The sequence below is a fragment of the Pelobates fuscus genome, chromosome 9 (genome assembly GCF_036172605.1).
Source record: "Pelobates fuscus isolate aPelFus1 chromosome 9, aPelFus1.pri, whole genome shotgun sequence".
NCBI lineage: Eukaryota > Metazoa > Chordata > Amphibia > Anura > Pelobatidae > Pelobates > Pelobates fuscus.
The window spans coordinates 115,570,328-115,593,623 of NC_086325.1; positions in this window are offsets into that span (position 1 = coordinate 115,570,328).

Genomic DNA, 23,296 nt, shown 5'->3' on the forward strand with positions numbered 1-23,296 from the left:
TTGTTGTAGTCAGAATGTTTCAATGCAGTTCGAGCAAAGGTTGTAGAGGTTGTTTGTGGAGTGAAAGAAGATAAGCGTCAAAAACTTGTACGGGGCACCATTTATTATGAGTAGGATACAAGGGGATTTTAATAGTATGACCTACGGTGCTTGTTTTTGATTTTTTTTTTTAAAACATTCTTTATTTTTCATTTTACGGAAATATTTTGCAACCGTGCTATACACATTTATCGTATGATGTAACATGTTTGACAATGTTCTGTGATTGGCCATGTGGCATAGCCGGTTCCATCTTTACAGCTGCATTGGTTACGTATTGTCTGGTTGCACAAAACTGAATCCATAATGAACAGCGAAACGTAAATAAAACATAAATACATACAGAAAAATACATTCAAGTATAACTTAGAGATAACCGTTGGTCTCAGTGGTTGGGTGTTATGCTCACGGGAAGTTTGAGTGTTTCTGTTCTGGGGTTTTGGGTATCTGCTGGGGTCTGCTGTGGGTTAGCCCCTTTTACCTCTGTTTGTTGTGCTATTGGGTTCCCCCTCCTGGTCTCCTTGCTATGCTATGTTCCCGTTGGCCGTTTACAGGGGCTGTAGCATTGCGAGGCTCGGTTACATTAGCGCCGGCTCGCTCAGCCACGGGTCCCATATTTTGTGAAAGTGGCGTGAGGTTTCGTGAACCAGGGCTGATAGTCTGTCCATTTCAATGGCTTCCCTGGTTTTACGGATGATTGTGGATATTGTGGGGTCCTCCGGGGTACCCCAGAGTTCTGCTATCGCCCTCCTTGTTGCCAATGCTGTTCTGTTCGCTAGTTTGTTTTGGGCTCTAGTTAACGGTTCCCAGGGTTTGGATAGGAGCCATATCCATGGGTCTAAGGGGATGTCTGTGTGGAGTAAGTCGGAGACCAGGCGGGCCACCTCTGCCCACAGCGGAGCTAGTTTTGGGCATTGCCACCATTGGTGTATGTATGTCCCTCTCTGCCCACACTGTTTCCAGCATAGGTCCGTGTCAGTCTTACCCATGCGGTGTAGTCTTGTGGGAGTGAGATACCATCTTAGTAAAGTTTTATAGGCCTGTTCTTTGTGGTTGACACAGATAGAGATAGATGCCATATTTCCTGCCAGTCAGTCGGGTCCCCCGGTGGCCCCAGGTCCCTCTCCCAAGCCGCCACATATGCCATCGCTCCTGGGGAGTGAGTAGAGATGAGTAAGTTATAGTTGTCTGTGATCTGGCCCTTACGGGCTGGGTTATGTATGCATGCTCGTTCGAATGTTGTGCATCTGGTGGTGGCTGCTGTCACGTTTTCTGGAAGTTCCAGGAAGCTCCTTAGTTGGATGTATCTAAAGAAATCATGTGTGTTGTATGGTGTGTGTTGTTGTGGTAGGTCTTTGTATTGTATTAGTTTTCCTCCTTCGAAGAAGTGGTGCATTCTATAAAGGTTGTTGTGTTCATAGTGTGCAAAATCTTTTGGGTTCATTCCTGGGCTGAATGTTTTATTGCGCAGTATGGGTGTCAGTGGAGACGGGTTGTTAGTGATAGGGAATTTACGGGTAAGTTTGTCCCAAATGCTTATCGAGTTGGATAGTGTTGGGGGTGTGGGCGGTGGTGTGGGCCGGGAGTTACGTGGGACCCAAAGGTACAATGAGGGGTGGTCGAAGCCGAATTTGTCATGTTCTATGTCTACCCAGCATTTGTCCCCGGTGGGGTGTGTAGGTGTTGGATCTGTGTGATTTGCGCCGCGTGGTAATAGTGGTGTAGATGGGGTAAGCCCAGGCCTCCTATTCTGTTGGGGATGTACATGGTCGCCCTTTTCACTCTCGGTCTTTTGTTTGACCAGATGAACTTGTCGATATGCGTCTGTAAGTATTTGAAGTCGGAGTTGGGGATGGGGATGGGGAGGGTTTGAAAAAGATAGAGCAGTCTTGGTAGAAGATTCATCTTTACCGAGGCTAGGCTTCCCAGCCACGATAAAGACAAGTCCCCCCATCTCTGCAGGTCCTCCGTGAGTTTTTGTATCATCGGTGAATAGTTTAATGCATATGTGCGCTCTAATTCCTCTGGTAGTGTGGTCCCCAGGTACGAGATGTGTGAGGCATTGTATTTGAAAGCATATGTGTTCCGTAGCGTCTGTCTATGGTTTTCTGCTATTGTCAGCATAAGTGCTTCAGTTTTGTCCAAATTTAATTTGTACCCTGATACCTCTGAGTAGTCGTCTATGAGTTTGAGAAGTGGTGGGAGTACGTTCTGCGGGTCTGTGAGTGACAGCATCAGATCGTCGGCATATGCCGCCGCTTTGTACGTTTGTGTGCGTATTTTGATGCCTGTGATCTGGGGTGTGTTGCGGATTAGATGCAGTAATGGTTCAAGTGATATGGCAAATAGGATGGGGGATAGGGGACAGCCCTGCCTCGTGCCATTGTAGATGGAGAACGAGGGGGGGTTCGTGTTTGGTATTATTAGGTTGGCAGTAGGGTTAGAGTAGATCATTCGCAGGGCATCTTGGAATGGTTTGGGGAATCTAAGTTTCTCCAGGGTGGCAAAGAGGAATGGCCATAGTAGCCTATCAAATGCCTTTTCGGCGTCTAGGGATAGGAGTAGCGTCGGGATGGAGCGTTGTTTGGCCACCCAGATCAGGTCTAGCATCCTCCTGGTATTGTCACTAGCTTGACGAGTGGGGATGAAGCCCACCTGGTCAGGGTGGATTATTGATGTGATATATGGCAGCAGCCTGTTGGAGAGTATTTTCGTGAATATTTTGATGTCTACGTTCAGTAGATATATTGGCCGATAATGGCCTGGGTCTGAGAGGGGTTTGTTGGGTTTGGGTAGGAGGCAAATGTTGGCTTGCACCATGTCTTTGGGGAGCGGGTTTCCCTGCAGTAGGGAGTTGTATAGTTGTACTAGGTGGGGCAGGAGAGTGTCCTGGAATGTTTTGTAATATATGCCCGAATATCCATCTGGTCCCGGGCTTTTGTTGGGTTTGGTGGCCCCTATTGCAGTTGCTACTTCCTGCTCTGTGATCTCCATGGAGAGTTGGGTGATCGCGCTATCTGATAGGGTGGGCAGGTGGGTTTGGTCTAGAAAGGTTCGGATGCGGTCCTGTAGGTTGGCGGTCCGTTGCCTATGTTGAGGGGAGTGGTCATACAGGCCTGCAAAGTAGTGTCGGAATGTCTCTGCAATTTTGGTGGGCATCTCTGTGTCATGGCCCGATGGCGTGCGTATGCGTGTTATCTGTTTGGCCTGGATGTGCCTGCGCAGTCTGCGGGCCAGGAGGGTGTCTGCTTTATTGGACTTTTCATAGAACTTTTGTTTTGTCCATTGGAGGGCTCTGGTGGCGTCCACTGCCATTGCATTTTTGAGGGCCTGTCGTTGGTGTTGGAGTTGTGTAGCGAGGTCCGGGGTGGGGGTGACTTTATGTAGGGATTCAAGGTCCCTGATGGTCGCTAGTGTTTTCTCTATGTGGGCGAGGCGTCTTTTTTTGTGTGCTGTGGCTAAGCTAATGAGGGTGCCCCTGATCACCGTTTTGTGAGCAGACCATATTATTGCGTTGGATTGTACTGTATCCTTATTTGTGGCAAAGTAGTGTTTGAGTTCCGTTGCGATGTGCTGTACGGTTTGTGGGTCGTGGAGTAGTGTCGGGTTACGTCTCCAGGACCAGGTTCTGGAGATCGGTGGGGGCTGGAACGTGATCGTTATCTCGGCGTGGTCGGACCACGTTATGTTGCCTAGGGAGGTCATTGTTATGAGCGGGAGTAATGACGGGGAAACCAGGAAATAGTCGATACGCGAGTACGTTTGATGTGGGTGGGACTAAAAGGTGTAGTCTAGTGTGGTGGGGTGTTGCAGTCTCCAAACGTCTATCAGTTTGGTTGTGGAAATAAAATCTGCCAGGAGTTTGTCATTCCTGGTCGGTGCAGGAGTCTGTGGTGGCCGTTTGAGTCTGTCTACCTGTGGCTCGATTGTGGCATTGAAATCCCCGCCTATAATCTGGTGGTGGCTTGGGTGTAGGCTAAGATGCGCCTGTAGAGTAGGCCAAAATCCCGGGTCCGGGGTTGTGGGGCCATAGACTGAGGTGATCGCATACTTGGTTGGGCCCATCGTGCCTACCACCGTGAAGAAGTGGCCGTTGGGGTCCCTGTGTGTGGTGGCAATCTGGAGGGGGCAGGTTTTCCTTAGGAGAATCGCTACTCCATTGTGTTTGCCTGAGTTAGAGTTGGCTAAGTAGCAAGCCCGGAAATGGCGGCTCAGGAGAGGGAACGGGCGTGTGTCTGCATAGTGTGTCTCCTGTAATAGGAGTATATCCGCTTTGCTGCGGTTTGCCCATCTCATGAGTCGGTGACGTTTGGCGGGGTTATTCAGCCCTTTACAGTTAATTGGGATGCACGTCAGGTTAGCTGTCATGGATGTGTGGCAGGGCATGCTTTATTATTACCTCCCCCCAGTGGTGGGCGGTATCCCGTGTGTCTGTATATCCTGTCCGTCAGGTTACCTCGTAGTGGGACCAATTCAAACCATTGAACTAAGTTTAACATATAAAACATATAAAACATATAAAACCATATAACACTTAAAAGATAGATGCCTGGTCTTAGGGCTTGTGCCAGGCCAAATGGTGTGGGGTATGAGGAGTCTTCCCGCCCTGGGTGGGTCTCATGACCCCCGTACTGTACTGCATTGCATGGTGTGGTCTCATTGTGCTTCCCGCTTCGGGCATAAGTGGGCTGTAATCGGTGCCCTGGGGTGGGTTCTCTCTGGGCCCTATTCTATCGGGTCTAGTGGATATGTGCTAGCGGGCCAGCGTAGCTGCTTTGGGTTTGGCGTTTCCTGGGAGAACCTCTAGGGGGTCTCTGTCTCCTTTTGTGGTGATCTACAGTGGAGCCTACCTCCCCGTTGCCTCCCCCCCCCTTCCTATCCTGTGTATCCCTCCCCTCTTTTTCCCCCCTTCTTTTCTGCGAGTGTCCTGGTCCCATACCCTTCCCCCCCCCTTTTTCCCCGGTTTTAGGCCCTTTTCAGCGCCTAGTGTTGGCGTCCCCATAGCTAATTTGCGTCCCCTCAAACCTTAATAAACCATGTAATATCAAAAAACGTAATCAAAAGGATATAATGGTGTGCATTCCAGCACTCAAAGGTTGACCAAAAGTTTTGAAGTCCCTTCAAGTCTCTTGGGTTAGTCTCTGTCTGTGAGTGGTTGAGTCCATAGTGATCTGGTCCCATGCTGTTCAGGTGTCCCGGTCGCGAGTCTGCACCGCTGTCTGCTGCTGGCGCTTGGGTGGTCGGTTCCGGGGCGTCTGAAGTTTTTCCCAGAGTGGCGTTCTTTGAGGTCTGACGTTGTCCGCTGGATTTCTGGGTTGCGCTTGTGCTTCGGGCAGGCTGATGCCCAGTGCGGCAGCAAAGGGCGCCATTTTGAAGGTGTCTTGAAGGACGTGGGTGCTATCATGTTTGTGGACTAGTAGCTTGAATGGATGTCCCCACCGATATGGTATGTTTGCTTGTGCCAATGCGCTGGTGAGGGGTTTGAGCTCCCTGCGTTTCATTAATGTAATGGGTGAGACATCTTGGTAAAACTAAAGAGTGATGGCGTCAAATTTTGGCGGGGTTTTGCGTGTGGCCACCATGATGGCTTCTTTAAAGGTAAAGTAGTGAAGGCGTACTATGACGTCTCGGGGCGCCATTTGGTTTTGGCTAGGAGGTTTGAGGGCTCTGTGCGCACGATCCATGGCTAGGTCTTGTGGCGTTGCCTCTGGGAGGATTGTAAGGAACAGTTCGCGCAGCGTGGAGAGCAGCATATCAGGTGTAACTGTTTCAGGGACTGCTCCCAGGTCTGCTAGTTCTGTTTTGAATAGTTGTAGCTGTTTTCCCAGCTCAGCAGTGTTTGCATGTCCCTCTTGGTGAGTGGAGTGGAGGGTGAGCCTACTGCCTCATTGTGATCGGAGTCTGAGGCAGAGTCTTCCCGCCGTTGTGAGGAAGATGGCGTCTGGCCTCGTGGTTACCGGAACAGAGAGGCAACAGACGGTGTCTGTTCCTGCTTTTTCCGACCCCCTCCCATGTTCGCGGGCGGCTGTGGGGGTTCTGGGATGCGTGTTGTGGCTCTGGGGGTCCGTGCACCGATTGCGGCTGATTTGGTAGCTGTTTAGGTGAGCCCGTCGGCGGGAGCTAGCGCGCTATGCGGCCATTTCAGTACCCGGTCAGGCTCCGCCCCCCCCGTTTTTGATTGTTTTAAAATTAGTAGGTAATGGTCATTATGTTTTTGCAAGTCCATAGTTCTTAGGTAGTTGGGGGTTGTAATGGTCCTAGTCGTGAATTCATTGGGTCGGAGGAACCCATAAAAGTCTAAATATATAGCTGTCTTTATTACGGTATTAGTTATGGGCTCGAAAGGAGAAGAATCGAATAAATGTATTAATGAATGGAATATGTTGTTGTCTATGGGTAGTCTTTGTGAGGGGACATGTGCGTCCAATTTTTTAATGCCTTTAAGTACTGTCTTAATTTGATATGAGAACAGGAAACCTGTAGCGTTGGGTTGTTGGATGAGCATGTGGTGTTGAATGCCAGTAAGGTACAGTTTTATAGTGTTAAATGATAGTTTAAGGTTGATGTGGCAAAAGGAAGTGAAACCCAATATTGATTCTAATGTGAACATGTCGTGGATGTGGAATTCAGTGATGAATTTCTTGAATACGTGAAAAGCTCTATCGTATGTGTTCCTATTGTTTACTGAAAGTGCGAGGTGAGAAATGTGACGTGCGTGATCTAACAAAGCTTTTAATCCATTATCATGTCTCGGAAAAGTGGGGCAGGAGTTGCCAGTCTGGAAGCGGTGGATAGTGTCGTGAAGAAATCCTGAAAACGAAATCGAGACAAGTGATCAGCACTGGTGTTTGTGCACCCCGGAACGTGAATACATGTGATAAAGAATTGACAGGTGGCCGCTACCCATGTGAGTCATCTTAGGAGTCTCATAATTACCAGGGATGCTGACTGGCCTTTATTGACAATATGGCATGTAGCCATATTATTCGAGTAGCACCTAACCGTGTGACCGGACCAATGTGGTCCCCAGGCAATGGCCGCTGCCACGATTGGGTACAGCTCAAATAAAGTTGAGGTCTTGGTGAATTTGGGTAGTGATTTGACCTTGGTCGGCCATGGTCCCCAAAGCCATAGATCTCCCCAGATGGCTGCAAAACCTGTGTTTGCTGCAGCATCTGTCCACAGTGTAGGGGCAAGTGCAACACCTTTGCCATAGGTAGTGTCTGATGCTTGCCAGGGTACGCTCAATATTGTCCTGAGGGAGGCTAGCATGCATATGTACAGTGTCTAGTTGTATCCCCAAAAATTGCATGTTGGTGTCGGGCCACAATGTCTTGTGTGGGGAAACTGGGATATTGAGGGATTCAAATAAAGCCAACATGTGTTTCAAATTACTTGGGGGGAGTGTGTTGTTCTCAATCGTGAGGAAATCATCTAGATAGTGAATAACCAAAGGACATTTACACACATTAAGTAATAACCAACACAAAGCCTCTGCATGGTCGATAGTGGCGTAATGTAGTGAAAATTCTTCAGAAGGTATGAGTGAATTTAGGCTGGGGACTGTGGAGGAATGTGGTGCAGATAAATCAATGATCAGTCTAGGTTTGAGTGAGTTTTTTCCCATGACAACCCCAATGGGATTGGTTCTCCAAGATGTGAAGGGTGGTGAAAGAAATGGGCTCAACAAGAACCCTTGGTTTACCTCGGTCATGATAAGTTTGTGTACCAACTGTGGGCCATCTAATGTGTGCCTGTAGGTAAATGTATCAACCCGGTGTGAAATCCCTCAGTCAGTCCTGTTATAAGGTAGTCACTGAAATGTCGTAATGGGTGTAGTTGTAGAAAAGTGGTGAATAATCTGAGGTTCATGCACATGAGATATGGTTTAGGAAATGCTTTATTTGGGCACATTGTCTTGGAATGGGCCCTGAAACAGTGTGAACATACATGCAATAACCTGCAAGAGCTGAACCCTCAATTGCCCGTGTTAAAATTATTGCAAACTTGGGATTTGCCTAAAAAGACAATATCCCTGCCCAGTTTGTCTTTTAAACCTCTAGTAGGTCTTTGGAAGTTAGAAGCCGGTTGGTTTTGTTCAATTTCAGCCGAATTCGGGCATAAATTGGTGCTATGTGTTGCTGATGCGCACACTGCACAAGTTGGGGGTCTGAGGCCTGCAAAGTGCCTGCAGAATAGCTCCATGTCCAATTTATTCCAATTTATGCTTAAATTGAACTGAGCCAGAGCCGCAGCCACCTTTGCAGAGAAGGAACGGTGGTAATCGTAAAAGGCGGTACCACCGTATTTGTGCCCCAAATCCAGCATCCAGCATCAAATCCAGCATCTACTTCTGAGCAGTAGACATCTCTATAAATCCCAAACCCCAGTACGAATTCAGGGATGGTCAATTTTTTATTCAGCCGGGGGTCTCTAGCCCTTAGTACTACAGAAATATCACCATATGCAAAGGTCCTGTTCTCTAGGACATCCTGGGAGGCAATGAGCAATGAGACCAGGTTAACATCCTTGCCTTCCAGAATGTCCTTTTTAATGTGAGATGGGACCATATGCGAGGGATCAATTGATTCTATAACCACAGTAGATTCAAAGGTATTACCGGGCATAGTATTAGTGAGAGGATGACTGGTGACTGTTTTATTGGTAGTGGACTGATTAGCACCACCAGCCTCCAATTCATCCAGCCTGTCACTTATTGTGTCAATGGATGCCATTAGAGAAGTCATCATGGCATGAAAAGCTGGTAATTGAGTCCCACTAGGGCCTTCCCCTGCCTCGGAGTTGTCGGTGGTAGTATTGAGTAATCTAAACAACTCCGCCTTCCTAGCTGTAGCTGGGAAAGGGATGCAGCGTCTTCTGAGTTCTGCTGTGAGACGTAGGATGGTCCATGATTTAAGGGATGCAGGGCTATTCACATCAGTACCAGGAACAGGGGTACCAGGCCTAGCGGGTGTGCTGGGTAGTGAAAGTTCCTCAGGAATATCAGGAGTTTGTGACATAACTGAAAATATAAAAGTGGTTTATCAGTCATATGTAATGAATTTGGGTGGGTACGGGTGGGCTAGCTAAATACCAAGTGGTGAGCGTGACAGACGAGTCCCTGCTAGTTGCCAAGTGGCCTGAGAGGCACTATCCATACGTGGGCCCGAGGGGAAGTTGAGGCCACCAAACGTTACATAGTTACATAGTTACATAGCTGAAAAGAGACTTGCGTCCATCAAGTTCAGCCTTCCTCACATATGTTTTTTGCTGTTGATCCAAAAGAAGGCAAAAAAAACCCCAGTTTGAAGCACTTCCAATTTTGCAACAAGCTAGGAAAAAAATTCCTTCTTGACCCCAGAATGGCAGTCAGATTTATCCTTGGATCAAGCCCCGTTGTGGCGGGGTGTTGGCCTCTCGGTGTTAATTAAAGCATAAGAAAGAATGGGAGTGACAGGTGAGGCCCTCTCTTTGCAATGATGTGAGGCGGCTAGCTATGATTTGGCCCGAGGGGCGTAGTACCTCCAATATGAGGATGGGGATGTTGGCCTCACGGGACCACTAGCCTATGGATTAAGACCAGAAAAAAATTCCTAATTGGGCCACGTAACCTAGGACCAGTACCACTTAAAACATAGAAAGTAATGGGTTCTGGCGTAGTACCTGATATGTGAGTCAGGCCGAGCTGTCAATGAAGAGGTAAACAGTGACTGTAATAGTATCGAGGTGTTGACCTGTGGGCATAAGATGATATATAAACTTCTGAATGTAAGGTAGTAGTTTGGCCAGATCGTGGGCCCTAAAAAAAACAGAACCTACCCAACACTCTGCAGAGGGGATTTAACCGAAAGAAGGTGACGGCTTCCGTGCTTGTTAAAGCTACCGTCCAATGAATAATAACCTAGAAGAGTAAATTACACACTTAACTAATTTCATATGTATTATTGGCCTTTACATGAATCATAATTAAATTCCAACCAACCTAGAAAGTAAATATAATAGACACGGGTGTCAGAAATCACAATTCCTAGTACGAATCGCTGGTAAGAACCGGTTGGAAAAGGTCAGGAAAATCAGGACACCATATCCAGGTTTAAACATTTATATTCGCTTTAGTAGAATTCTATAAGTGACTGTAATAACGTTTGTAACCAGTAGGGGCAAAATTCCACTGAAGTACTGGTTGAAATTTGTGCTTATTTTGTGAGTTGTTGTAATGAACAAATGAACTAGGTAGAGTATTGAGACATACGAATGGATTCATCCTAATTGTAAATATGAAACATCTGCGAGTGGCTAAGGGAATTTAGCCGAATGGCATACTGTATGAAAACGAAAAAGTACCGAATGCAGGTTGAAACAAACGCCCAACTTACGTTTTTTATGCGGTGGTTAAGTAAACGAACGGGCTGTGAGGGCGCCGGCTACGGGAAGGAGAGCCAGGGAAGCACCGGACCAGGAGACCACGAGGAAAACAGGTAAGAAAATCCAAGATTGCGATCTGAACCGGAAGTAAAACGTTTCAGACTCGCCAGACCAGCAACGGTAAGGTGGGAGTGGATTGGCAGCCCTTTTAAAGGGAATTCAAGCCCCTCCCACAACTACAGGCCAAGCCTTTAAATATATAGCGTGTTTTATCTGTCCATATTTCCCAAGAAATAGTATTGTAAGAGGGTGATAATTTTGTCAATATTGAAGGCATTGATCTAATACTTTAGTGATATGAGAATCTAGTTATTCCTCAGATGCATATCATCATTGTATGTTGTAATGTGCAATTTCATTGTGCTACAATACTAAGTGCTAATAATAAAAATAGTTTGTTTAGGAGATCTATTTATCAAAATAACTTCTGTTTTTGAAGAATCTGCCTACGCTGTCAATAACAGTTGTATGTCTGTGAAATGGAAACTTTCACTTGTTTGCTCCTTCTTCCTTTCCAAACAGCATCACTTGGTTTTGTTAACATTTAAGCTTCCTGTTTCTTGTGAGAGAGCATGACCGAATGTCTTGCCCAGTCAACAGTGGAAAACTTGTTTATTTGTCATCAACAATGCTTATTTTTTCCAAGAAATATATGCAAATAATCATTGTAAATCTCACTTTCTTAAAATAACTTTTTGTTTTCTATATGTTTTTCTATATGTAGGTGCCATTTTTTTTATCACACAAGAGCAAACATTTTGACCACATATGTTGTGCTGTTATAAGTGAAACCTATTTATATAAAAAATCCCAATCTGGTTCTGAAATTAGTATGTATTCAGAAGACATGTCATTGATGTTCTTAAGAGAAGTGAGGGATATTATTTGGTTCAGTTTTCTTACACTTTCTTGTTACAGTTTTAATAAAAAATAATGTCAGTTTGTAATATATATATTTTTGGAATATATATTTTTAAGTAAAAATATGTTTGCGTAAGAAATTACACAATTCTTTGGCCAAATACAACATATAAACATAGGCCTTTTACACAATATACTACAATGCATTTAGCTTTTCATGTAGCTTTTTGTTTGTTATACTTGTGGTCGGTTAATTTAGTGACCGTGAATTACCTTGAGATTGGTTTAAGTCGGTGTGGTGTGCCGAAACCGAGGTAGGGGTAGGCCTTTAACCCCTTAAGGACACATGACGTGTGTGACATGTCATAATTCCATTTATTCCAGAAGTTTGGTCCTTAAGGGGTTAAAAAAGAGGGCAAAAAGAGATGCTGGAAAACACACTTTATCAATAACATGATTATACAAGATTCTTAAATGCTTGCCTTAACTCTTTCTCTGGTTGCGGAATGTATCTGTGATATATAGCAGATTTCCAACGTTTTAATATCTTAATCATGTGTACTGGCGTATTGATACTGGATGCTGCTGACGCGGCCCCTATTCTGAACGAATGCCGAGGCAGGGTCCCAACCTAAATTATTGCACAGTGTTCTAATGTAGAACATGAATTTAGTAGTAGTTAGGGAACTGTCTAGTAGTGTAAAAAGCGGGGCACAGCTGGGATTGTCTTTAATCTGAACTAGGTAAGTGTCTAAGATTTTTACCGGGCACCAGTTATTCTCAGTAGGCTATAAAAGTATTTCTAATGGATGGCCTAATTGTCTGGTTTTTGAATGACGGAGTGATAGGAGGTAGTGGTCGTTTACCTTTCTTAAGTCTTCCCTGATGAGACATGATTGACTTTCTGATTGAGTCATCGTGAATTCTCTAGGTCTTAGGAATCCATAGAAGGCTAAATACATAGAGGTTTTTATGACCAGGTTTGTGAGGGGTTCAAATGGCAGCGCGTCCAGTAAGTCTGATAGCGGTCGGAATTTTCCCCATCTATAGGTAAACGTTTATTTGCAGTGTGATGATCCAATTTATTTATACCGTTTAATATATTCTTTACTGGGTAAGCATTAAGTAAAGGAGAATGGTTTGGAATGGCTGTCAGAACATGGTGCTGAATGCCTGATAAGGTAGAGTTTGATGGTGTTGTATGAAGGTTTAAGATGAAGGTGGAAAAAAGCAGCAAATCCGACCATGGTTTGAATTGAATGGTCGTGGACATTAAATTCTACTGAGAACCTCTGGAAAATGACCATGGCTCTATCGTATGTTCTCTTAGTGTTAGCAGACATGGCTACTTGTGCAAATTTGTTGCCGTGCGCCAATAGCCGGGCTAGTCCAGGATTAGTTTATTGAAATCCGGAGTTTGGGTCGGGTATTTGTTGGCAGTTGGGTGAAGGGGAAGAATTCCTGCAATTTACAACGGGACAAAGCGTCAGCGGCGGAGTTGGAGTAGCCTGGAATGTATTCACAAAAAAGGAAGAACTGAAAGGTGGCAGCTAACCAAGTCAGGCTGCGAACTAACTTCATAATGATCAATGAAGACAACCGACCCTTATTAATTATGTTGCAGGCTGCCATATTGTCAGTATAACACTTAACTGCCATGCCTGACCAGGATTTACCCCATGTGAATGCAGCCGCCACTATCGGGTACATTTTGAATAAGGCTGATGTTTCGCGAAAGGAAGGTAAACTGAGTGTCTCTTTCTGCCAGCAATCTCTTAACCAGTTGTTTTTGTAGATTGCTGCAAACCCAGTATTGGCGGCTGCATCTGTCCAAAAGACTGGGGATTGGTCAGATATTGGTGGAACGAACATGGAAATCCCATTCCAGTGCTCTAACAATTCCTTCCACATGACCAGGTCTGCCCTTGCTGGAGGATCTAAGTGACCAATATCCCCATCGGGCAGACATGGTAATAAGGACAACAATCTAGAAATAAATGATCTCCCCTGAGGAATAATGCGCATAGCGAAGTTTAACCCCTTAAGGACACATGACATTTGTGGCATGTCATGATTCCCTTTTATTCCAGAAGTTTGGTCCTTAAGGGGTTAAAGAACCTAGCAATGATTGTAGGTCTTTCAGAGTACATGTTCCCAGCTGGAGAAACCTGTTCACATCTTGCCCACAAGCTTATCCTCGGGGAGACTTGACTGCATGGTACCAGAATCCAGTGTGATACCTAGGAAGTCGAGTCTGGTGGTGGGTTCAGTTGTCTTGTCTTGTGACATAGGAACGCCTAGAGTTGAAAACAGTGCAATAGTGCTCTTTAGACTAGTAGGAGTGCAGTTGCTATTTTCCAGCAGACATATCAATGATCAGATGGTTTTTATTAGAGAATTTGCTGGTGGCTATCCTGATCGTATTTGTGCGCTAGGAGGTGAAGGGTGGGGGAGGAAATGGGGCTTATCATGAAACCTTTTTGAATTTCTTTGCTGATTAGATTGTCTACTGTATGTGTTTCGTGCCTGGCTGAGAGGAGATTGGGACATTCTAAGGTGCCTACGGGGAGTGACACCAACCCAGTGTGGAACCCTTCAGAGAAACCGTGTAGTATGTATTCCACCTAATGAGGGGACGAGTGTGACTTTAAGTAGTATGCCAGATTACTTATATTCACCTTGGTTAGTCATTGCTTTGGGTTCAACTTAGATGGGCACATTGTCCTAAAGCAAATGGAGCACACGTGTAGTAATCTGCAGGCACTACAGCTACACACACCTGCATTAAAATTATTGCAGATTTGTGCTTTGCCTAAATAGATAATGGGACAGCCGAGCTTATCTTTTAAACCGCGTTGATCAGGCTTGCTAGCTCCTCCTGAGATATTAGAATAGGAGGGATCAGCCTCTGAGGGGCACAGATTGGTGGTTACATAGTTACATAGTTACATAGTTAGATAGCTGAAAAGAGACTTGCGTCCATCAAGTTCAGCCTTCCTCACACCTGTTTTTTGCTGTTGATCCAAAAGGCAAAAAAAAAAAAAAAACCCCAGTTTGAAGCACAATTTTGCAACAAGCTAGGACAAAAAATTCCTTCTTGACCCCAGAATGGCAGTCAGATTTATCCTTGAATCAAGCACATATTACCCTACATTGAAAGATTATATCCTTGAATATTCTGTCTTTGCAAGTATGCATCTAGTAGCTGTTTGAACATCTGTATGGACTCTGATAAAACCACTTCTTCAGGCATAGAATTCCACATCCTGATTGTTCTTACAGTAAAAAAACCTTTCCTTTGCCTTAGACGAAATCTTCTTTCTTCCAGTCTAAACGCATGGCCTCGTGTCCTATGTAAAGTCCGGTGTGTGAATAGATTTCCACACAATGGTTTGTATTGGCCCCGAATATATTTGTATAATGTTATCATATCCCCTCTCAGGCGACGGTTTTCTAAACTAAATAGGTTTAAATTTGTTAACCTTTCTTCATAGCTGATATGTTCCATTCCTTTTATATTTTGTAGCCCGCCTCTGCACTTTTTCTAGTGCCATGATATCCTTCTTTAGAACAGGTGCCCAAAATTGCACAGCATATTCAATATGTGGTCTTACCAGTGATTTATAGAGAGGCAAAATGATATTCTCGTCCCGAGAATGAATGCCCTTTTTCATGCATGACAATACCTTACTGGCCTTGGCCACTGCTGATTGACATTGCACATTGTTGCATAGTTTGTTGTCTATAACAATTCCCAAGTCCTTTTCGTGTGTTGTTATCCCTAATTCACTTCCATTAAGGGTATACGTTGCTTGTGTATTCTTTACGCCGAAGTGCATAACTTTGCATTTTTCAACATTAAATTTCATCTGCCATTTGAGTGCCCAGTCCTCCAGTCTATCTAAATCCTTCTGCAGCAAAGTAATATCTTGCTCACATTGTATTATTTTACAAAGTTTTGTGTCATCTGCAAACACTGAAACATGACTTTCAATGCGGTCTTCAAGATCATTTATAAAAATGTTAAATAGAAGGGGTCCCAGAACAGACCCCTGAGGGACACCACTTGCCACCTCTGTCCAGCTTGAAAATTTACCATTAACGACAACTCTTTGTATTCTGTTTTTAAGCCAATGTTCTACCCAAGAACAAGCATTTTCATCGAGACCGATTTCCTTGAGTTTGAACACTAATCTTTTGTGTGGAACTGTATCAAATGCCTTGGCAATGCCTTGGCAATCAAATGCCTTGGTGGTATGAGAGGTGAAAGAGCAGACTGCACAAGACGGGGGAACAAGCCTGCAAAATGTCTGTAAAAGAGTTCCGTGTCCAACAGGCTCCAGTCAGTGCGGATGTTAAATTGGGCCAGGGTTGCAGCTGCTTTTGCCGACACAGACTTGTGGAAATCGTAGAACATAAAACCCCCGTACTTGTGGCCTAAGTCTACCACTTTGTGTAGATATAAATCTAGTTCCTCTTGACGCTGTGGATAAACAGAGCACACAACATCCCTGTAGATACCGAAGGCTAGGACAAACTCGGGTATGGTGAGTTTTTTATTGAGTCGTGGGTCTCTAGCCTTCATAACGACAGCAAAATCACCATAATTGTATGTTCTGTTTTCCACAACGTCTTGAGAGGCTATTAGTAATGAGACCAGATTCACATCTTTCCCATCTAAAATATCCTTACGCAGGCCGGAGGGACCATGTGTGCTGGGGTAATTACGTGGGTAGTGGGGAGGGGGTGAAAGGTAAGGCTGGGGGCCAACCCTGTAAGTTGGCGGGTGTGAGTGCTTGTGAAGACCCCACTGGAGGAGGATCTATGCGAGCTGGGCTGGCCTTTTCCAATTTGGTCAGTCTATCATTAATGGACTGAAGAGACGACAGGATGGTGTTTAGTGTCCCTTGTATGTCTGGGCTGTGCCCCTGTGAGCTTTTACCCAGCCCAGGATCCTCAGGATGTGCTGTGAGCAACTTGAAGAGTTCGGCTTTTCTTGCAGTAGCTGGGAAAGGGATTCCCCTGCGGCGCAATTTGGCCGAGATCCTGGGGATAGTCCAAGATCTTAAAGACCCTGGCGTGGATGGTTCTTGGAACTCCCTGGGGGTACCAGGTCTAACAGGGGTGTTAGGCCTAGCGGGTGTGCTAGGGGGAGATGACTCTTCACCTATGTTGGCTTCTTGGGACATGCAGCAAGAAAGAACAACACAGTAACAATGATCTGATTAATGAAAATACTGCTGAGCTTAAGTAGAACTGGCTGGCTAACTAGTGCCGAAGCGAAAAGCTCTCTACCCCATGACAGGTGAGGCCCTGCTAGTTGCTAAGTGGCAGGTGAGAGGCTCTATCTATGATTTGGGCGTGGGGCTCGAGCCACTAGCGCGGTGGCGGGGTGTTGGCCTCTCAGTGACAGTAAAATATTCAAAACGTGTGGCCGTGACAGGTGAAGGCCCTGACTATAAACCCGATAGGTGGGTGAGTGCGAGGCTCTAACTATGATTTCACCTGAGGGGTTTGGGGAGTTTGCCTCATGGGATTGGCTACTTGTACGACTAAGACCAGCGCCTAGCCCTAAACAGCCAGTTCTCTGACCCTATACGGGGGCTTGATGAAGGGGTAATGCAATGTACCTAGCGAAAACCCAAGTTGCGGTTTCTGTGAAAAATGGCTTTCTATGAGACCTATAACATAAAAAAAGGAGAGAGAAGAAGAAAGGGGAAGGAGTGGGGGGTGAGAAGAGTGAGAATATAAAAAGAGGGAGAGGGAAAACAGAAAAGAAGGAGAGGGGAAAAAAATAAGTATAATAATAAGTTTGGATTGGGTGTAGTGAAGTTTCCGTAATATTGCTAATAGAAACATAACCATAGGCTCCGAGTGTGCTGAAGAGACCAAGGATAGCTACTATATTCCTCTAAAAAAGGAGATCCATGAAGATGTCTTGCTACTAAAGCGTGGTAGTATTTGATGGAAGGAGAAGGGTGAATGAACGAGAGGTACTTGTCAAAAACAGGATGCTTAATTACAGATAGTGAGTTCGGATAAACGTTTAACGAGTTGTCGAGTGGAGCCGTGGCCTGACAAGGCAAGGCGGGAAAATCAAGCCCCCGTACCCTAATAACCCCAACATGGAAAATGCGTGGCCTTGTAGAGGCAGTAAAATGAAATGTGAAACGAAAATATATATTTGTACCTGAATGAAACAGGAGACAATGATGAACCAATAACTGGCTTATTGTTGAATACCGTACTGAAAACCTGACATCGAGGCCAAGAAAAGAAAGGAGAGGATATCCATAAGGAGATATCTAAATATTAACCCCTCCTCTTAATTAATTGTAACCATATAAGAAATACCTAATTATATAGATTAAGTAATAAATAATAGGCTATAGTATAGCAATTGTAATAGGTGACTTAAATTGTAATATAAATGCGTAAAACATGAAAAAAATTTAATAGAGATTATCAATTGCAATGTTTGTCAATTGAACAGTCTGAACCAACCAGCAATAATGTCACGATCTATGGATGTGATTCATAATGGACTTTAAAATATATTCTGCATAGTTAGTATTAACCCTCAGTGTTCTGCCATTCCCATTAAACTAACAACTAGAATAGTGGTTGCCCGAATTGAAATGTAGTGATTCCCAAATTGAAATGTAGTGATTCATTAAACTAACCGAACTGCCCAGTAATTCCACAAATTGAAATGTTGAAGGAACTAACAAAACCCTGGTATAGCAGGTGTAAAGAGCGTTTGACTGTTTGAGCATTTGAGTGTTTGACTGTTTGGGCTTTCAAGTGATTGTTCGTCTAAAAAAAAAAAAGTGAAACAAAAATTGAAAAATGTTGAACGGCAGAAATAGTCCGAACGCGACTATTTTGCCGATTACCTGCCGTTCATTTGTTTGGCTGTTTGTTTGCACGAACAGAGGATGCTTACTGGCGGCAGACCGGAGAGGACGCCGGGACCGGAAGAGCAGCGGTCGAGAACCGGAAGTTTGCCTATCACGGAGAGGCGAGCAGACCAGAGTGATCAGCGTACATGACGGCAAATGTAAGAAGGGGGAGTACCATTATATAGGAACCCTACCTCCTCCCACAAATTCAGGCCTGCGGCCTTAAAACTTATCAATGGTTTGGATGGTTCCACTGCTGCTTACGCTCATAAGGTGAGATGAAAAGAGAAAAAATAGACCTTCCCCTAGGTGTGCAATCTTAAAGGGATCCTATAGTGCAGGAAAACAAAGCCTTAGATTTCTATGGTTCCTCCCTCCCTCACATCCCCCTCCTTCAGCGCTGAAGGGGTTAAAACCCCTTCAGTCACTTACTTGAATCTAGCGACAATGTCCCTAGGCGCTGGGACAGGCTCCACCCATGCTCCTCCCCCACCAACATCAATGCTTTCCTATGGGGAAAACATCTGATGCTGGAAGTCCTTATGTAGAGCATGAGGACATCCAGCGTCAGATAACAGACCACAAGTCCGTTTCAATTCCGGAAGCCCTCTAGTGGCTGTCTGATAGACAGCCACTGAGGGCAAACTTAATGCTAGAATGTAAACATTGCAATTCTCTGGAACTGCAATGTTTTACATTGCAGCATTAAGTGAAAAAGGGACACAGCACCTAGACCATTTCAATGAGCTGACGTGATCTAGGTCCCTACAGTGTCCCTTCAAAGATTGGTTTGGACCAGCACTAATAAACGTGTTTAACTGCAGCAATTGAAAAAGCTTAACTGTGGCTTTAGCCTATGAATGTGAGCTACCCTAGCAGCAAAGGGGTCAATTTTTGAAGCAAAGATTTTTATATTGAAAGTAATATTAATATAAATTAAGCATTTAGTTTCCAAAGACATTAGAGATCTACAACAATATACAATATAACAAAATATAACATTTACAATATGATACGTCTAAATAATACGTAATCAACAGCATAGAAGTTTTTTTTTTTATTCACCACATTAATTATGTATTTTTCTTTCAAATTTAAACCTCATTTTAGTTTTGTACTGTGATTGGTAAATGCATGAACTTACAGTAGACCTTTTTTAAATTACATCTTGCTTCAAGTGATTTTTGTATGACTTTATTGCTCCATTCTAAACAGCTGCATTTCATTCTGTAATAACAATCAGTATGCTTCTGTGATGAAATGTGTTAGATAACAGCAACTGTTTCTAATTATTTGTGTGTTACCCCTTTCATTTTTTTTAAAGACATAAAATAAATAGGAATTTCGGGGGCGGAGTTTAACCAGCTTGCTGAACGGACGCGTGTCTGCTGGGCTCCCACAGTCAAAACCGATTAATCGCGGCTAATTGCCGATCCAACCTCCTAACCAAGCAACGCTACACGACCGGTACTCAGCGTGCTCTGCCGACTCTTTTGATACCTCTTACGAGGGAATCGGTGCATGGGGGCCGACCACGGCCGGCGGGTGATGGACCTGGGGAGAGACGGCCACTTTCCCCGCCTCTCACTCGCAGCCCTGACAGCATGATACTCCCTCCCTCCCCCCCTGGACCGGTGGGGGTGATCCCTGTCCATTCCTGGGCGACAGCCCAGTTAAGCAGAAGACAAGAGATGCACAGACAACCTGCAGTACCAGAGTGGAGAACATTGGCGGACGCCACGTGCACTCCGAGCCACAGAGAGGGAGAACCCAATATATTGGCACGGCTAGACCGCACATTTGCAACCTTCTGGCTTAAACTGGCACACAGACTGAAACAAGCGGAGACCCAAAGAAGTTCTGTGGAGGACATCAGGAGGAAAAAGAGGGAGGCACTCAGAAGAAGAGTCAGAGCAGGCAAGTTGGTTAAGGAAAGAAAAGAGGGAAAGACAATAGATCAAATGGGAATATTTCATCTAAGTGGGAATTTTTTATCGAATAATCAAATTTATATTTTAAGAAAAGGACTCAAGTTTGCTCCAATGGCTAAATTTGAGTTCTATATAGATTTTAAAAAAATTAAAAGAAATCTTTGTCTAAAAAAATATTTAATCAACAACCCACAACAGATAGAAAGAAATGGCTATTCTACAGATGAATTTAAACACACCACTACTTTCAGACCAAAATCAACATTTGTTTTCTAGAGAATATATCTTAGATGAAATGATAGCTTTTGAGAAGACAGTGATGCAAGAGATTGACAAAATAAACAATGTCAAATACCATCAAAACATCAGTATAGCATAGAAAAGGGCCCCATTTAAAGGATACCATAAATATGCTCCAAATTTTGGAAAAACATAATGGAAAAGGGGAGATTTTTAGTCACTTGTGATGTGGCTGCCCTGTATAGTAATATACCACATATTTTATGTTGCAGAGCCACAGAATAATTTTTTTTTAAAGTCAGATTTTTATCCTGAAGAGCAATGTAATTTTATTATAGAAGGGATTAAACTAATTTTAGAAAACAATAATTTTTTGTTTTTTTAAAGATTTATACCTCCAGAAGAAGGGTAATGCTATGGGGACCAAGTTTGTGCCCAGTGATGCAAATCTTTTTATGGCTAATTGGGAGGAAGAGTTCATCCTCTCAAAGTCAAAGTGGGCGCAACACTTGGTCACCTACAGACGGTACATAGACAACATATTTTTTATCTGGAGAGGAAATGAAGACCTATGCTCTTTTTAGAATAGCTGAACAATAACATATGGGGCATTTCCTTATTTTCCTTATCTTCTACTTGGAATTTTCAAAAAAATTATTTTCTTGACCTTACTATTTATATTGAAGGAGATAAACTCAACACTAAAACATTAAAAAAAAAAAAAAAAAGTAGATATGAACAGCTCCATAAGAACTGATAGCTGCCATCACTAATCTTGGCTTAGGGGAATCTCCAAAAGCCAGTTCTTGATGATATTTAGAAATTGTAGTGATGTAAAAGAAGCAAAAATACAGATCAATAAACTGAAGAATGATTTTTTTAGGTAAAAGGATATAAAGAAGAGGATTTAGATAGATGGGAAAACCAAGCACTACTTTCAGATAGAGACTAATTAAATATAAAGAAAAAACGAGACCCAACATTTTCAATTGGCTTTTCTTTGTGATTTTAACAATTCCAGTCACAAAATAAAACAGATTTTTAATACTTTTTGGCCTATATTAAATAGAGACACCATTTTAAATAAGATCCTCTCAAATAAACCTCAATTAATTTTTAGAGGAGCGAACAAAATAGTTAAGTGGCTATCCCACCCCTAGTATAATAAATAAATATTTATTGAATAATAAAGAAGGCTTTTTCAAATGTGGTACCTGTCTTACCTGCAGGAGGACTGCAAGCAAAAAGGAGCATATTAGTGAATTCTGGACCCCAGATGGGAAGAAAAAATTCCCAATCTGAGGACTAGCAACATGTTACTCCAAAAACGTCATATATCTGCTCATTTCTAACTGTGGTCTATATTATGTAGGGAGAACAACAAGACCTGACCACATTACAACAAGACCTTACCACTCCAACTGTGCTCCATTTAACTGTGTAAGAGCCATTCACTTTCCTTTCTTTTGTGTATCTGCCCACATTAGATGGGAAGAACATATACACAACATCAAGAATGGGCAAGAAAATCATAGTGTTTCCCTACATTAAAGAATTTCACAATAAAGATCTTCATGATCTCCAATTCCTTGTGATTGAACTAGTCACAAGTGATTAGAGAGGAGGTGATTTTAATAGAAAGATAGGGAAAAAAGAGATAGGATGGATTTTTAATTTAAATTATATGGCTCCTTTTAGACTCAATTCAGATTTTGAATTGTGTCATTTTTAAAAAAACAAATTTCTAGCATAAACAAAATATGAATACCGCACTCAAACAAATGGCAATAAACCTGATTGCTAATCCTGTGTTAGATTTCATAATATTTATTGTGATGATTTTAGATAAATTCATAAAGATAGTGGTATTTCATCATAGTAACACTTATTTCATCCTATATATACAAGCTATTTACACATATATACACACAGAATCCTCCTTTGTTTGACGTAAAGTTCAAAGTCTGTATATCTATACACACTAATTGGTGATCCAAAGCATAGAGTAAATAGAAAAACAAATATGGAAAAAATCATGTGAAAAAATGACAAAAACGGAAAAACATCCAATCAAGAAAAATTTGAAAAAAAGGGAAGAAAAAAAAGAAAAAGAAAAAGAAAAGAAAAAATGAAAAAATGAAAAAAAGAAAAATGCAAAATACTACAGTCCTGATCAATTGCAGTCCAGTATATAGTGCACTATATATACCCCACTATCTGTGGGTAGATCTCACCAATGTAGTATTTTCCTTAAGTTGTATCATGTAGGAAGATCCTGCAGTCTGTAAGAGATGGTGTGATGGGAGGGGATGAAAGTAGTTCATGTTGTTTGTAGACACAATCACCTCAATATATCAGCAGGTAGCTGGACAATCTTTAAGTGGTAAGTAAGCCGAATCGTTGGACAATCCTATAATTGGGTTGCGCGCTCGGGACATACGTGTCCCTTCGATGGCCCCAGTATACTCCGTGCTGCCAAAAGATAAATGTATGAGTTTAAATATCCTAAATGTTGGCGGCTAAACTCTGCCGCGTCCACTCCGTGGTCCTACTTCCGCATTCTGACGTCAGCGTGCGTTTCTAGCATACATGCTTATATGTCTTTTCTCTCTCCTCTCTTTAAATAACCTTTTTATACATTTCCCTCTTCCTTGTTCTTCCCCTTTTTTCTCCTAAGGGTCTTATTGATATACCATTTTTCTAATATTTTATGTATTTTAGCCCAAATATATGTTTTCTTATAAGATATATCCATATTTTAAGTATTAACATTTTTTATTATTATTATCTTGGCCTTTATAAGGACATTATTTATATGTATTTATGTTTTTTTGGACACTTCTCATGCTTATCTGTGCCATTCTATGAGTGTGCACTCAGATATGACCAATTTGGGAC